Source organism: Carya illinoinensis, chromosome 15, assembly GCF_018687715.1.
Source record: "Carya illinoinensis cultivar Pawnee chromosome 15, C.illinoinensisPawnee_v1, whole genome shotgun sequence".
Lineage (NCBI taxonomy): Eukaryota > Viridiplantae > Streptophyta > Magnoliopsida > Fagales > Juglandaceae > Carya > Carya illinoinensis.
In genome coordinates, this window is record NC_056766.1 from 29,188,001 (window position 1) to 29,202,948 (window position 14,948).

At 35.3% G+C, this 14,948-nt stretch overlaps 2 long non-coding RNA genes across 2 annotated transcripts; one reads left to right on the forward strand and one right to left on the reverse strand.

The window, feature by feature from the left end:
- The first annotated feature begins 7,197 nt into the window (after nucleotides 1-7,197).
- Nucleotides 7,198-9,180, forward strand: LOC122295607. Its single transcript, XR_006238177.1, has 2 exons — nucleotides 7,198-8,549; nucleotides 8,638-9,180. It is a non-coding gene; the product is annotated as an uncharacterized LOC122295607 (long non-coding RNA).
- On the reverse strand, nucleotides 8,517-11,969 carry LOC122295608. Its single transcript, XR_006238178.1, has 2 exons — nucleotides 10,665-11,969; nucleotides 8,517-10,477 (listed from the first exon to the last, which is right to left on the reverse strand). It is a non-coding gene; the product is annotated as an uncharacterized LOC122295608 (long non-coding RNA).
- Between the last annotated feature and the right edge of the window lie 2,979 nt (nucleotides 11,970-14,948).

The window sequence follows — 14,948 nt, forward strand, 5'->3', positions numbered from 1 at the left end:
ATAAACTAATTCACTGTAAAAACAATAAACTAACTCCCTCTGATTCTCATAACGAGACATGCAAGTGTTCATCAATTTCTCATGGTCTTTAAATTGGTTCTTGAATTCTAGTAATTTAGATCTCAGCCACCAACATTGATGAAGGAAGAATAAGAATGTAAAATTAGAAAGGAAAAAAAAAACAAAAAAGCAAATAAAAAAGAAACCACAAAGTAGAAAGCCATGGTTGTGATCTCTAACATATATACGTTAGACTACGTCTTATATAAAATGATACTTCACCCCAGATTAGTGTAAATTGGAACGTTAACTTACCAACTTGGGCATCTAACTAGCTAGCTAGGAGTGTGCATGATTTTCCCATACCTAGATATATAAAGTTAAATTTCCAGCATGCTTCAAGAATTCTAAAAATAGAATAAAACAGAAAGTCTTAGTTTATTAGTACAAATCCAATGGGTTTAATTTAAATGGAAATGGAGCAAATGGGATCCACACTAACTTATGATCACAAGAATTTTTTTAGAGTTCCCTAGCTACCAGCTAACATATTTGAAATGTCATTGCTATAAGCACAGTGAGATGCACATGAAACAAACCCATTTGTGCATTTCATCTTAGTCAACATAGTTGAATCTATCATTCAAAAATTAGATTTTGGTTGATGGAACTTGCAAAATATTAAAAAGATCTAGAAGCTATAACTTTATGTATGGCAACATGGTGGAGGGAAGGAGGAGAATGTGGTTTTTCTTAAGGGAAGCAACATGTGAATGTTGGGGGAGTGAGGAACTTCCATTGTATGATGTTTAAGAATATTTTAATATTTGATCTTGGTGTAAGGTGTTGGTTGTCGTTATGCTATCTTAAAGCCTAACTGTTAAAAGAGTTCTAAAAGCTTCACAATCTGCCTTGTCCCAGACTTTGGATATCAGAATATTGCTTGGGTTGTTTGGCTTGAGTACTTTCCACAACCAAATTCACCCTGGATATCAGAAAGATAGAGCCATGCTCTACACTACTGTCTCCCCACATCGTTGTATTCTTTTTATACCTAAATCAGAAAATTAGGCACTCTTAACAGAGAAAACACCCTTGTTAGATATCCCCAAATATGTTTGTCCCCTGAGAAGATTCTTGACCTGATAGGAATACTACAGATTAGTCTTGCTTCTTCTTAATTAAACACCTCATCAATCAACGACTTCTTCCATATTAACTCCTACATCTGTTTCTTAATAATGCATGTAGAGTTTTCTCAACTATATAAAATGCCACTAGCAATTTTCATGTGATATAAATCTACCAAGAAATAACTCTTATCCCCTCATCATACATCTAAATAAAACTGAGACAAACAGAAAAATATAGCAAAACAGGGCCGACAATGGAAAATAACGCCCAGCATTTTACCTGACCGTAGCTTCCAACTACTCCCCTCGCTAGCTCACATTAAAGGCATCCAAAACTGTTGATTTTAGTAAGATCAATCAAGGGATGGGGAGGACTGAGCAGTGACAGCTAGGGAGATAGAATCTCCTGATACTATGGTGAATCGACCAAAAAAATTGATCCCCAAACCATCAACAATCTTCACCGTCGAAGACGAATCAGTGGTTGCTGGTTCAAAGTAAGATTACAGCAGCAATGATTCTCGATCTGTGATAAGCTGCACGTTTTCTCAAAGGATGCTGTGGGTTTCGCCCAAAACTCATATACTCTATGGGTTTCGACTGATGAGAAGAAAGGAAAAGGGTCCCGTGAGTTCTATGTCTGGGCATTTTATATAACCCAATTATAATGACGATTTTGACTCATCACAATAAGATTGAGTCACTTCAATAATGGGAACTACAGCTGCGGCAACAACAACTCGTTATAACATATACAAAATGTGCCGTAACTGACTTCTAATGTCAAGCTTATTTGCGGTGAAATTTTGTTGCCGAAAATAATCCTTTTTATTGACAAATTCATTGCCTGTTTCTGGAGACGTAATTTTTGATGAATAAACATATGTATCAGCGGCAAGTTATGATCCGCTGGAAAAATAATGGTGGCAAAAAGCTGAATTTGTTGTAGTGCCGTGACAAGTTTTTGCTCCTTTTACAACGAAAATATAATATTCCACAATGATTCTCTCACACATGCATGATATTCTGAATGAAGAAAAAATTGGTAATATAATCTTTTTTTAATTAGCATACCCACCAACTTTGCCACTCAATATCCTATTTTGGTTTGATCATGATTAATGTCCCTTTTGGGTTTTTTTTTTTTTTTAAATTATACTTTACTTTCTCAAATTACTATTCTTTTTAGAGCATGATTTCTAAATTACTGTCAGTTATCATTTATATAGAGTGGCGGACCTACCTTATGTCTAAGGTGGGCCATGGTCCCCTTCCCCCCCCCCCCCCCAAAAGAAATTTATGCTCCTCATATATATTCTTTAAAATTTCCTAAAATCTCAATATATTTAAAAATGTCTTTCTCTAATTTATTTTTTCTATAGTTTCAAAATTTTATATAATTTTTATATATTAGTTATTTTCAAGAATGTGGTCTCACCAAAATTAAATTAAAACTAAGTTTAGGAAAAATAAGAAAGTTATTAGTATGGGTCTCCAAGTTTTTTTGTTACACAATATTAGACTTCTTAATATAGAATCTTAAGTTTTAATACAAGAAAAATAATTTAAGGCTGATAATTTACATGAAAAATAGTTGAGAGATTTAATCCTCTAGACTTCATTGAGCAAAAACAAAAATTTATTTAAGGTCTCAATTATAACATTATATACTTAATGTGACACTGACTCATTCCAAAACGAGCAGCACAAAGGCTATTTCAAGTACATGAAGATGTCGCGTAATAATTAGGAATAAAATTATTAAATCGTCTCCTCAATTAGAGTGTGCTTAAAATTAAACTCATACAGTGATGGAAGATATTTACAAAGAGAAAATAAAAGTGATAGTATGTACAATAAATATAAGATAAAATTACTGAGATAAAGATTTTTAAAGTAGTATAAAACAACTAAAATGATAAAATAAAGAGATGAAAAACAACTAAGGTTTCAAAGATCCATATAATAATTTAAAATATTGTCTCTAATCAATCTACTTCAATTAAACTAGAAAGTCAATTATGTTTAACTTGAAGATTTAGCAGCTAAGACCAATAAAATTATTCACTAAAGATTAAGAATGAACAATTTATGGTTAGAACATTCACAAACCCATTCAATTATCACAGGAATTTTCAAGTATTTAATATATTCGAAAATCACAATAAATCAATATAAATATATAGATAATTAAAGTATCTAATAATGAAAACATTCAATCAATTAAGCTCATAATATAAATTCTATTGTTGATTCGAAACAATGTCTACCTTTAACTTTAATACAATACAAGAAAAGTAAATAACATCAAATTAAATAAACTGAAACTTAAAATAATTGCAAAAGAGGCTCCAGGCGGAAGAGGAAAGGATGGCAGCGACATCAACTGTGTTGTCTCCCTCTTCCCACCTAAGCTCTCTCCAAAAAGAAAAGTAATAATACTAAGAGCAAAATCTAAAAAAAAGAAAGAAAAAACACCTTAGGGAGGTGTAGACCTCTCCGGCCCGCATGTGTAGGAACCACCAATATCTGCTACTTTGCGTGTCTTTAGTTGAGCTTGCAAAATGCCAAAAACCCAGCACCCCCTAGCCCGTCCCTTGGTCTACACCTATGACTCTTTTCTTTTTTTCTTTTCGGTCCTTTCTTCTCTCGCGTCCAGCTCTTGTCTTTTTTTTTCTTTTATTTTCTTTTGTGCTCTTGGTTGCTCTAGAGCTCCATAAGTGGCATGCTCTTGCGCAATCCTTGAATGGTTGTACGTGTTTTGCCTAGGCATGCTACATTTCACGTGAACCAAGACAACAATAATTGTAGCCTGAATTGCTTCCCTCCAAAAGTAGCCATCCTTTACTTCTCACGTCCCAAAGCAAAGCAAAGAAATGTGGGCTTACTTTTCTTTTCTTTACTCCATTCTTGGTGGTCTCATGTATTTTTGTCCATTGTGAAAAGAATTACTTGTATTGGTTTCATGTTCACTCAATTCATTCTTTTTATTTCTCCCATGTAGTATTGTGAGAATAATCTCATGATCCCATCAGCTTAGTGTGCGCACCTAAAAATACTTGGTTAGAAGTAGGAGCTCACTGAGAGATCGGTTCTTATTTAACAATAATGAAAATAAGGAAAAAATAACATGAAAAAATAGAAAACTAAAAATAAATTAAAAAGTATAAAATATTTAATAATGCAGCTCAATCAGATATGAAAATATCTAGATTTTGCAAGAAACTTGATAAACTAGCTTACAGACTAAAATTAAAAACGACATTTTAAAAGATCACTTAATAGTTTTATGAAGAAATTTTAAATATTTTATTATAAAAATAATAATGGATTAATATTATTCTATGACACATTATCGTAAAAAATTTGAAACATATATTAAGTTTTTTTTTAGAAGTTTATTTTTATATATATGTAGCAAATTATTGACATCTAATTTTATATATAGTTATATTTTATGATTTTTTTAGTTTTTTATTTTATTTTATATAAACGTGTCACACAATAGAAAAGTTGGTCTTCCCTCATAAAAGTTCCTAGTTCCACCATTGTTTATATATATATGATTTTTATTTAAAAAATGTCATTATAAATTGTTACATAAATTATTTTTTACAAATATGTCAGAAAATTGAGATCCATTTTTTATTTTTTATTTTTACAATCCTGTTTTTGCCAGTAAATTAGGATTAAGCGTTGAAACTAATTAAACAAAACAGCCAAAAATAGGAAAAACTAAGAATTCTTGTGAGCATCTAATTGTGTGGGACTGGAAAATGGAAATCAAACGCCACCTTTTCACTTTTACCTATTGTGGAGTCATATTACATAATTCATTACCAGCTGGAGTAGTAGTACTGCTCTCGTAATTACAAAAATATATATACATTTCTTTCATTTTTTTTTTTTCATATTAAAGAGTTCATCATTTTTCATTAACCATAAACTTCCTTTTAATTAAATAAATTCATTAGTTTATGCATACTAAAATTTATCTTTCATACCAATTGATCAAACTAGTATATAGTACGTACTTCCTTACCTTGCTCACTTAATTTCTTATTATCCTCGTTAAAAATGTCTCTACAAAGATTTTGCTCTATTTTGTTGATCCATATTTTTTCGAATTTCAACCTCCACTAAAAGTAATAGAAGTAGTCAAAAGCATGTGACCTGATTGGCATTATGCCCAACCTCCAAAATAGAGGTTTGGAGTTCGAAACCTTAATCTCCAAATGTATAAAAAAAAATCATAATAATAAATAAATAAATAAATAAAAAGGTAATAGAAGTAGAGAATGGTTATATTTATAAATATATACTATAAAAATAAAGCTTATAGACTGATCTAGAAAGATATAAAAAACAATTTGCAATATGATGGACGTTATATCATAACAAAATACATCAATTTGTAAATTTAAATTTATGAAAACTCTGAATGAACTATATATTTGTCTTAAATTAAATATTAGATCTCATCACTTTTCTTATTTAATTGCATCCCTCCTTTTTTTCCTACTTTTTTCCTACTCTTCTTTTTTTATCTTTATCTTTTTTTTCTTTCCTCTAGTCTTTTTCTTCTCTATTTTCCCTCGTCTTCCACGTTACCCTCCCTCATTTCTTTCTCTTTTCTTCCATCTCTCCTCCTTTCTCCCCCTCCTTTATTGTTTGTCTTTTATTTTCTCATTCCCCCTGCTTTATTCCCCCTCTTCCCCTTCCTTTCTTTTTCTTTCTTTTTCTCTTTTCCTCTCTTTCCCCTTCATCCTTTGTCTTTTCTTTTTTCTCTTCTCCTTTCTTTCACTTCCCTCCTTTTTAATTTGTCTTTTCTTTTTTCTTCCACTTTCTTCCAACCTCACAACTCATCTATTTTTTTTTTTTTCTCTCTTTTTCTTCTTTGCCTCTTCCCCTCCCTTCTCTTATCTCTCCTTACTTTAAGATACATATGTATTTTATTATGGTTTTTGCACATGTCCTGAAGAAAAAACTTGCAATGCTCTTTTAAAGAATATTAAATTTAAGTTGAATTCATGTTGGTGGGGTCATGATTATCCTCTTTATATTTATATTAATTATATGTGTGTGCATATACATATTTGGTCGAAGATTTTAGTGAAAGTTTAGGAGATGAGAAGAATTTTCAAATGAGTTCTTTTTTTTTTTTTTTTTTGGAACTTTTAAAATATATTTGGGTTGAGAAAACCTTTTAAATACTTGTTTATTCGGGTTTGTGACATTTGTTGAGTTCACTAAAAATATATATAAGAAAAAAGCCATGTCATCTTTTTTTGGGGGGGGGGGGGGGTGTGGGAGGACATTATGATGAGAATTGATTTCATTTTTTTAATCACAAAAACTAACACAAATGATTATTTATATATATATATATATATTTATATATTAGAGGAATAATGTAATGCCCAGGCCCATAACTTGGCTCAGGCCCACGAAGATACCAGTCTCTTGAAGAAACAATATTGTTTGGTAAGTTAAATTTTTTCCACCTTTCAATTTCTCTCATCTCGTCACTTTCTAAGGGAAAAATGGTTTGTATTTTGATTGTTTTTAAAATTTGGACATTCTTTGATTTTGGATAAAACAAAGATTCAAACTTACCCACAATGTCAAAAACCAAGGCCAGTACGAGTTGTAGAGGTGCCAATTTAGAGAGTTGCCGAGATAAACCAATTGCACTTGTCCTCAAAACCATCACCATTGCATCAATCCTCATCACTGGATCCATCAGAATCTTCATCCCCATCATTGGAAAGAACAGCTACTTCTTCCAAATTGACAACAATCGCTTTGTATTCGCCAAGGCATTTGCTGCTAGCATCATCCTTGCCACAGGGTTCGTACACATGCTCCTGGCCGGATTGGTGAGACTCGTGACTTCGAGTTCGTTTTCGTGGGTTCGAGTTAAGGTTTTCGTAAAGGAGAAAAGGAAAGACTCGGAAGTAGAGATATGGAAGGAGAGAGAGTGATTTCTGCAAACCAAACTCATCAGGAGAGAGAGAAGAGAAAGAGTGGAAAACAGATCCCTTGTAGCGCAAAGAGATATCGTCTTCATCAACTCTTTACGTGGCATGTTGCCATTCGTCTCCAATTTTCACTCCTTGCATGAGACACCAGTTTTAAGAGATTCTCTTCCCTTATTCCATCCGATCATTGCCTTAGGCCATGTTTCTCGAGTATTTTTTTTTTTTCAGCGGTCTCCTTTTTCTTTCGTCGTTATCCATGTGATATTTTTCTGCTCCCCGTTTTTCCTTCAGACAGCATCCCAACCAATCCTATTGACTCTCACCAACCTTTTTGAGTAATGCTTCATACAGTCATTGCGTGTACAAATGCCGTACAATCGTTTTGAAAAAAAGTATGGCTGACGATTAAAAAACTAATTTTTTTCATGTGGATTTCATATTAATTTACTTTTTTTAAAGAGACTATATGACGCTTACACAACCATGACTGCAAATATCATTTTTCCCTTTTTCTTTATCTTCTCCACGGATCAGCTGCGATACCACAACCCAGTTTTCATCCAACTCAAAACAGAGCACCTATTAACCACCCAGCTGCTCGACAGAAGCCGCAAGACCACTGATTCAAACTTCCAACCCATTGCCTTACACCACCACCGTCGACTCCATTGCATGTCTCTCTCTCAGACTTCGTTGTCGTGGTCCCCAGCCGCGCCGTGGCAACCTCCACCCAGATGGATCAGCAGCACACTAGCACCCCGAAGCCAAGCCAACCACCATCATCAAACCCAACAACCCAGCCTTCCGGCACCCAAGGCCACGGCAACAACCAGGTAGCACAACCATGCCTACGTTCAAACTCCCCTGTTTTAACCTCATGAAAACAGAGACGGTGCAACACCTCCCATCCACTGCTCCTGCACAACGGAAGCCGCCCTAGAACTGCCCAACACCAAAATGCCAGCCCCCACCCACGGCCAACCAGCCTCCACGTTGCCACCAAGTTCTCTGCTTGACAATGCCGAAAACAGAGTGAGCCTTGTACTCATCAGCCCCCATTCTTCCCCCGCACAACTGCCCTCCACCCTTATGCACCGTCATTAACAACAGACAACGACGGAGAGCAAGACTTCACTGCCCGACTGAAGCCCTCCACCGTGCACTGCTGCACCCCAACACACCCAGCTGCTCAACCGCACTGTGACCGAAGCCTCACATTAAGACCGTACGATTTTTCTAGCCACGTTCGGCGCGTCCACGGAAAACCCACTTCACGTTCATCCTCCATCGCACCAAGGACTGGCCGTACGTAAAAGGTCTAGGATTCACCTGCACTTAACTGTTGAGTAAAAGAGAAAAGGCAAGAACACAAAGTGTTTGAGAAAAGAAGTAAACCAACACAGACTCAGGAATCCCTTCGAATACTCATTCTTCTGTATTGCTCAAATCATCTGTTACATTAGACTATTTATAGAGAATACAAAATAACAAAATTGATTCTTTTTCCTCTCATATTGTGACAGGTGTCCCTTGGGTAGTACATTCTGTTATTGCCTACATTCTAGAGTATTGCAGAATATTCTCTTTGTAGTGCCTTGAGTGTGCTGTGCATGTCTGCTGTAGTGCGTTGCTCTGTTTCTGTCAAGTGAGTGGGAGAGTCGTGTACAGAGTGAGGAGCAGCTCCTTGTGGTGTTGCAGCTGAGTGAGGTGCCTTAATATTAACCAACAAGACTAGCCCGTACGCACGGTTCCACTCCCTCTCGGTGAGCATATGGCCGGCCCTCACTCTCCCTCTCACGGTGTTCAGTCGCTTCACCACGGAGCTAGTGCCACTGCCGAAGTCGCCGTAGCCAGCTTCCAGCCGCCACATTTTTTCCTCTCCTTCCTCGGTGACCTCTGATGCTTTGGGTATGACTGCCGCCGCTCTAACATTTTGGTTCTAAAATTTTTTTGTTACCTTGAGTTGCTTCTAGGGTTACATACTAGTGTGTATAGAAGTACGGTTATGCCCTTAGGCAATTCATGGCAAAACTAATACTATTGGCTTTGGATGGGTTTATTTTCAATGGTGGGCTTGATCTTATTTTGGATTTGATACTTTTGATGTTGGTTGATTTTCCCGAAGGCTTCATGTTGAGTTGGACTTGCTTCCAAGTTTCAAGGCTTGGTTTCATAAATCTTTTCTCCTTAAGTCTCAAGACTTAGTTTTGTATCTGATTTTGTTTCTGTTTGGTTCAATTATGACCATGCTTCAGGTGATAATAGTGGTATACAACTCTGTCACAGGTAATAATAGTGGCATACGGTCATGCACAGGTAATAATAGTGGCATGCGGCCCTACCACAGGTTACAGTAGTGGTATACGGCCCTGTCACGAGTTATAATAGTGGTCTCTATTTAAATGCACACGTTTGGTGACAAAGTAATTTATGTTTTGCTTGGCTATCCACAGATGTACAACCCTACCTGGGGTTATACATAGCCTCCGTTATGATATGATGATGATAATGATCAGTTATGCTATGCCAAAGTACTTTTGAATCAAAATATTTCTAAACATTCACTCTAAAATTTTGATAACATGTTCTACTTCTGCATTCTGAAAATGAAATTGTTCTGTTCTGCATCTGATCTTTGTAATTACTTATGTTTACATGCTAATATATATTTTATTCTTTCTAAATTTTTTTAACTCACCTCTTATCTTAATAATATTTTTCAGATGGTTTTGAATATTTCAAGTATAGATCAAGATTATGGAGCATGATTGAGATGATTATTTAAGTTTAATAGATTAAACATAGAAGGTTCCAATGGGTTTGGTGAATGTTATTAAGAAATTTTGTAGGTAGTGTTTTGATGATTATGTATTTGGAGTTTGTAATTATATTGTTGGAATGTGAGTTTTAGGTTTAAGAAAGTAACCTTCCAACCCCCTCCGAGACTGGGGCATTACAGTTAATATCAAAGAAAATACAAGTGTTAGGCAGTAACCCTCCGATCCCCCTTGGGAGTGGGGTGTTATAGTTGGTATTAGAACAAAATATGAGTGATAGGGAGTAACATCCTGACCCTTCGAAGAGCGGGGTGTTACAATTAGTATCAGAGAGAAACAAAGTTGAGATCCTGCAAACTTTATGGTTTGAGTTTTTCTGAAATTCGAGGTTTAGAGATCCTAAATACTTTAGAAATGATTTTGATTAGGTTTGAGGTTTTAAGTTCACAAACAAGTATTAGCAGTAAGTTGAAATTTTCACAAGAACTTTGTTAAGAGACAAACTAGTTATAAATGATTTTGATTAGATTTGAGGCTTTTAAGTTCACAAGCAAGTATGAGCAGCAGGTTGAAATTTTCACAAGACCTACATTAGGAGACATATTAGGCACAATTAGAATAGGAACATAAATGATTTTATTAGAATAAGCTTATAAAAACTTGAGGCTCTTAACCACATTTTTTCAAATGCTCATGTTCTCCTTAAAGCGTCATGCCATCCTTATCCTAAAGGAGTTGACAAACAAAATGAGGAGTCTAGCAAGGACTTCAACCTTTTGTTTCCCTGCAAAAGGGTCCATTCCCTTACGTAAGATTTTTGAACAAGCCGTTGGAGTACATAAATCTTCTCGTTAAGTTGTTCAATCTCACGAGTTCTAGACTGCAACTGCTAGGAAAAAATAACAATGGATGAGGAGTAGCAAGTACCAAGACTCACCATGTAACAACTAGCCTATTAGATTCTTTTTTTTTTTTTCCCCTCCTGCTTCCCCCAGCCCTGATAAATTTTCCCCTCTTTTCACTTGAAACTGGGTAACGTCCCCTACCCCACGACGTTGTTTGAGGTGAGCTTCATCTTCCCTTTTGCATTTTTTCTTTCCGAGGGTTTTCACTTTCCGTTTCTGCACATTCCGAAAATCACTCCACCCAAATCTCCACCATCTCACGTCTTGGCAGTTTGAATCTCTTTTGTTTTTTATGTTCTCTTCATTATTTCCTTCCCCGTCCATCAACTACATCATTTTTTTCTATCCATCTCTCTCATGCTCTCGGTCTTCTCTCTCTCAGAGTCTCTTCCATTCGCTGCAAACCACTAGTCTGTCACCATGATCTATAAGAACCTGCTTCACCACCGTAAGCCAAACCATGCACACAGTCACCACGGAGCCAGCTTCCTCCACGACATCGCCGCTTGCACAGAAAGTGCCGTCAGGCACCTCTCAGCTAGCCTTTCTCCATATGCACGGCAACCTTCCATTTGTAGAAACAAATCCCGCGAGCCAACCTCAACCATGGCAGCAACCACGACATAGACTTAAGCCCCTTGTTCAAACAACAACCATCTTCATCGGCACCCATCCAAATTGTGAGCCACCAACCCGCTGCCCCTCTCCTCTCCCTCCACCGTAAACTATCACCACCCCGATTTTGCCATGTGAAACGCTAAGCACACGGCTTGCATGGCAAGAAATCAACCACCGAAGACCCCTATTTTTAAGCAATAAAACAGAGCACATTTATCTGCTCTCTGCCCGTTGCACAACCGAAGTCTAGCGACGTTGCCAGCCCTTCACAACGTCAATCACCCACGACTGCCACCTAGCCCTAGTTCCTCTGCACGCTGCCTATCCCCCCTCACGGTAAGCCACTGGCACTCTCTCACGATTCTTCTCTTGGATTCTCTCTCTCCCTTTGTTTCTCTCACTCCTTTTTTTCTCTCTCATCACTCTCTCTCTGTAGCTCTGCCACCCTAATCAGCGCACCACTCACAACCCAGCGCTGCCATGGCTCTTCCCCTTAGATCTTTTTCCCCCGTTTTCACTCCATGGTATGTGTGGCTGCTGCTTATCATTTTTTGTCTCCTTATGTTTTACTCGTAAGCGAGTCTTACTTTTTTTAAGCTACTTTAACTCTAGCAGATGAAAGGGATGTTTGTTATGTGTAATTACTTCCATGCCCTTTTATTTTGAAAGGTTTAGCCGAATATATTTGAACGTTGATTTATGGGTTTCATGTTCTACATGTTGGGCTTTTTGTTAAATGGACTGCATTTTTAAATTAATTTGGGTTGAGTTTTTATAATTCAAAAAGTTTAAGAATATTTTTTAACTGATTGTCCTTTATATGTTTGATGTTTAAAACAGGTTCGTGTATTTTCAGAAACTGTGTTAGCAACTCTTAATGGACTTTACTTTATTATTAAGAAACTAGTGTATTATTTTAATTTGGGGTGGGGATTAGCATTTTTTAAGTAAGCAATTATTTTCTCCAGTCTAAATTCGATGAAGTGGTGATTGAGGAATTTAGAAAGTGATAGTATTTTGAGACTAATAGGAATTTTAGGTTTTTAAGAAATTACAATAGATATTTCAGGTGTAAATATGAGGTATTTGCTCAATTGAAAATTTATTCAAATTATATAAATTTGTATAGGTGATGATTTATATTCGTTTGATATCGTTGTGAGGATATTCTGAAAAACTAAAACATCCAGATAAGCAGGGTTTCTATGCTAGATTGCATTAAAAAAAATGAACTAAGGTTGGTTTGTAAAAATATGCATGTTGTGTTTTGAAAAGAGAATGTGAAAACAACCTCAGTTTTATGTTCTGCATTCACTCATGAAATCTATATGAAAAAGAAAATGCTTTTTGACATGAAAAATATAGACATGAGCAATATTTGACATGTTTTGAAATGTGAAAAAGAGCGAATATGATATTTGATTTCTTTTTTCATTTGCTATGAAGTGTTTGGGATTTGTTATTGATCATTGAAAATGATATGAATGTGTTCCGCACGTAATTTGATATGCTATGAATATGGAAAATCTTTGGCATACTTATCTATTTCTATTCTAATTTTAAATATAGTTCTAATATGAGGATACTAGATCACATGATGTGGCTGATACCAACATGATATAATATGATATGAGTGCACCCACTTTGGAAGCAAAGTGGTCTTTTATATGTTCTTTCTTGTGTGCACACTCGGAGCTCTAAGATTGAAAAAGGGAAAGTTTTACAATATGATACGGCCTGGTTTGTCCACCGATGATAGCACAACCCTACCACGGGAGTTAAACATGGTATATGATATGATATGATATGATTGAATATGATATGATAAGATGAGAATGTTCAGTTATGTTATGTCAAAGTGTTTTTGAATATAAATAGTTATTTTATTCTGAACATAAAAAGATTGAAATATCGCTCTGTTTTTCTTTCTTGATAATATGTTTTGAGATTTGCATATGAAAATGAAATATTTCTGTTTCCTACATATGAAACTTTATGAAAATGCTCATGTTTTACACACTAGTATATGTGCTTTGCTTACTGAGTTATTGATAACTCACTTCTTATCTCTACAATATTTTTCAGATAGTTGGATATATCAGTTGGGGGTCAGATTATGAAGCATCGGGTGAGATGATTTTTGAATGGTGCATTTAGCATAGAGAATTTATATATGAGTATTGACGAAGTTTATTAAGAAATTTTATTTTGTTATGATGACTTAACATTTTGGAAAATTAATTATATTGAAGAAATTAGTTTGAATCACAATTTCTATATGATATTAGGAATTTGGAGTTTGTCACTATATTGTTGAAATATGAGCTTAAGTGATAGGAAGTAACTTTTCGACCCCTAAGGGATTGGGGCGTTACACACCAGTTCGTAAATAGTGTCAAGATCTGACTTATTAGCCAAATTACTCTCTTGTTGCATCATGTCACTTATGGTAGATGCAGAAATGATAGGTGGATGAGGGATATAATAGCTCATATTTTGATCAAAGTGATTATTGGAAGAAGATTGTTGAGCCCTCGCAAAAACAAAAGAAGAAACTTAAAGAATGAGATTGCAGATGGAATTCAGAAGAGTAAAGAAATTTTGATATGAAATGGATGAAATTCAAGACAATATTCATAAAGATAGAAATGAGATCAAGACAAGCCATCAGCTTTTCATATCTTACTTAGTCAAATTACAAGATATGCTGGGCGCATAATGTAAAAAGTAGTCGGCTAAGAAAGCAAGATTTATTGAAGGTTGTCCCTACTTTCTCGTAAACGCTGAACCTCTGTTGTTATCTACTAATATTGATTTTGTAGTTGAACTTTTCCTCATTCCAGCTCCTCTATTCATTGTAGGTCTTGGGCATACTAGTCTGCAAATTTCTTAAACTCATTTTTTCTTGTTTTAACATTTTATTCTTCCTAGCCTTATTAGTCATCTTTTGTCACAACTCTGATAATTGATGGTTGAGGCTATCAACCTTACTCACCTTTGCTAGTAACCTCCGAGATTAAGTCATAACAGAGGTAACATATTGGGCACTGAGCATTTTGGATTCTACAGCAACCTTAGAATTAGTTTTTCCAAAAAAATGTACCACTGCTCCTATCATAGTCTTGATAGCCTCAAGAGAGAAAATTTGTGGTTGAGATGTAGGGGTCTTTTTATTCAAATCTGGAATATTAATGGAAGTAAGTTGCTTGACCATACTCATTTATTAGTTAAACGGAAACTAGGTCAAGGATCAATGTGAGAAACTTTTCGTGGGTACCCTATGAGTACGAATGATCCTTTAAATAAAGAATCAAAGCATTTCAAATTCTTGCAAATCTCGCTTGATTTTCTTTCGATTGTTTCTTTTAGCTATTGATTTTAAATTTTTACAAATACTACTAGTTTTTCTTTTGGCTTTTAGTCATTATTACGAGTTTTTTCGGTTACTCATTGGCAAAATGCTATCATACTAGCCCAACACTGAAAGGCTCTTTGTCTGGTTTATAATTTCAAGTCTTGTCAGTTACCAATAAT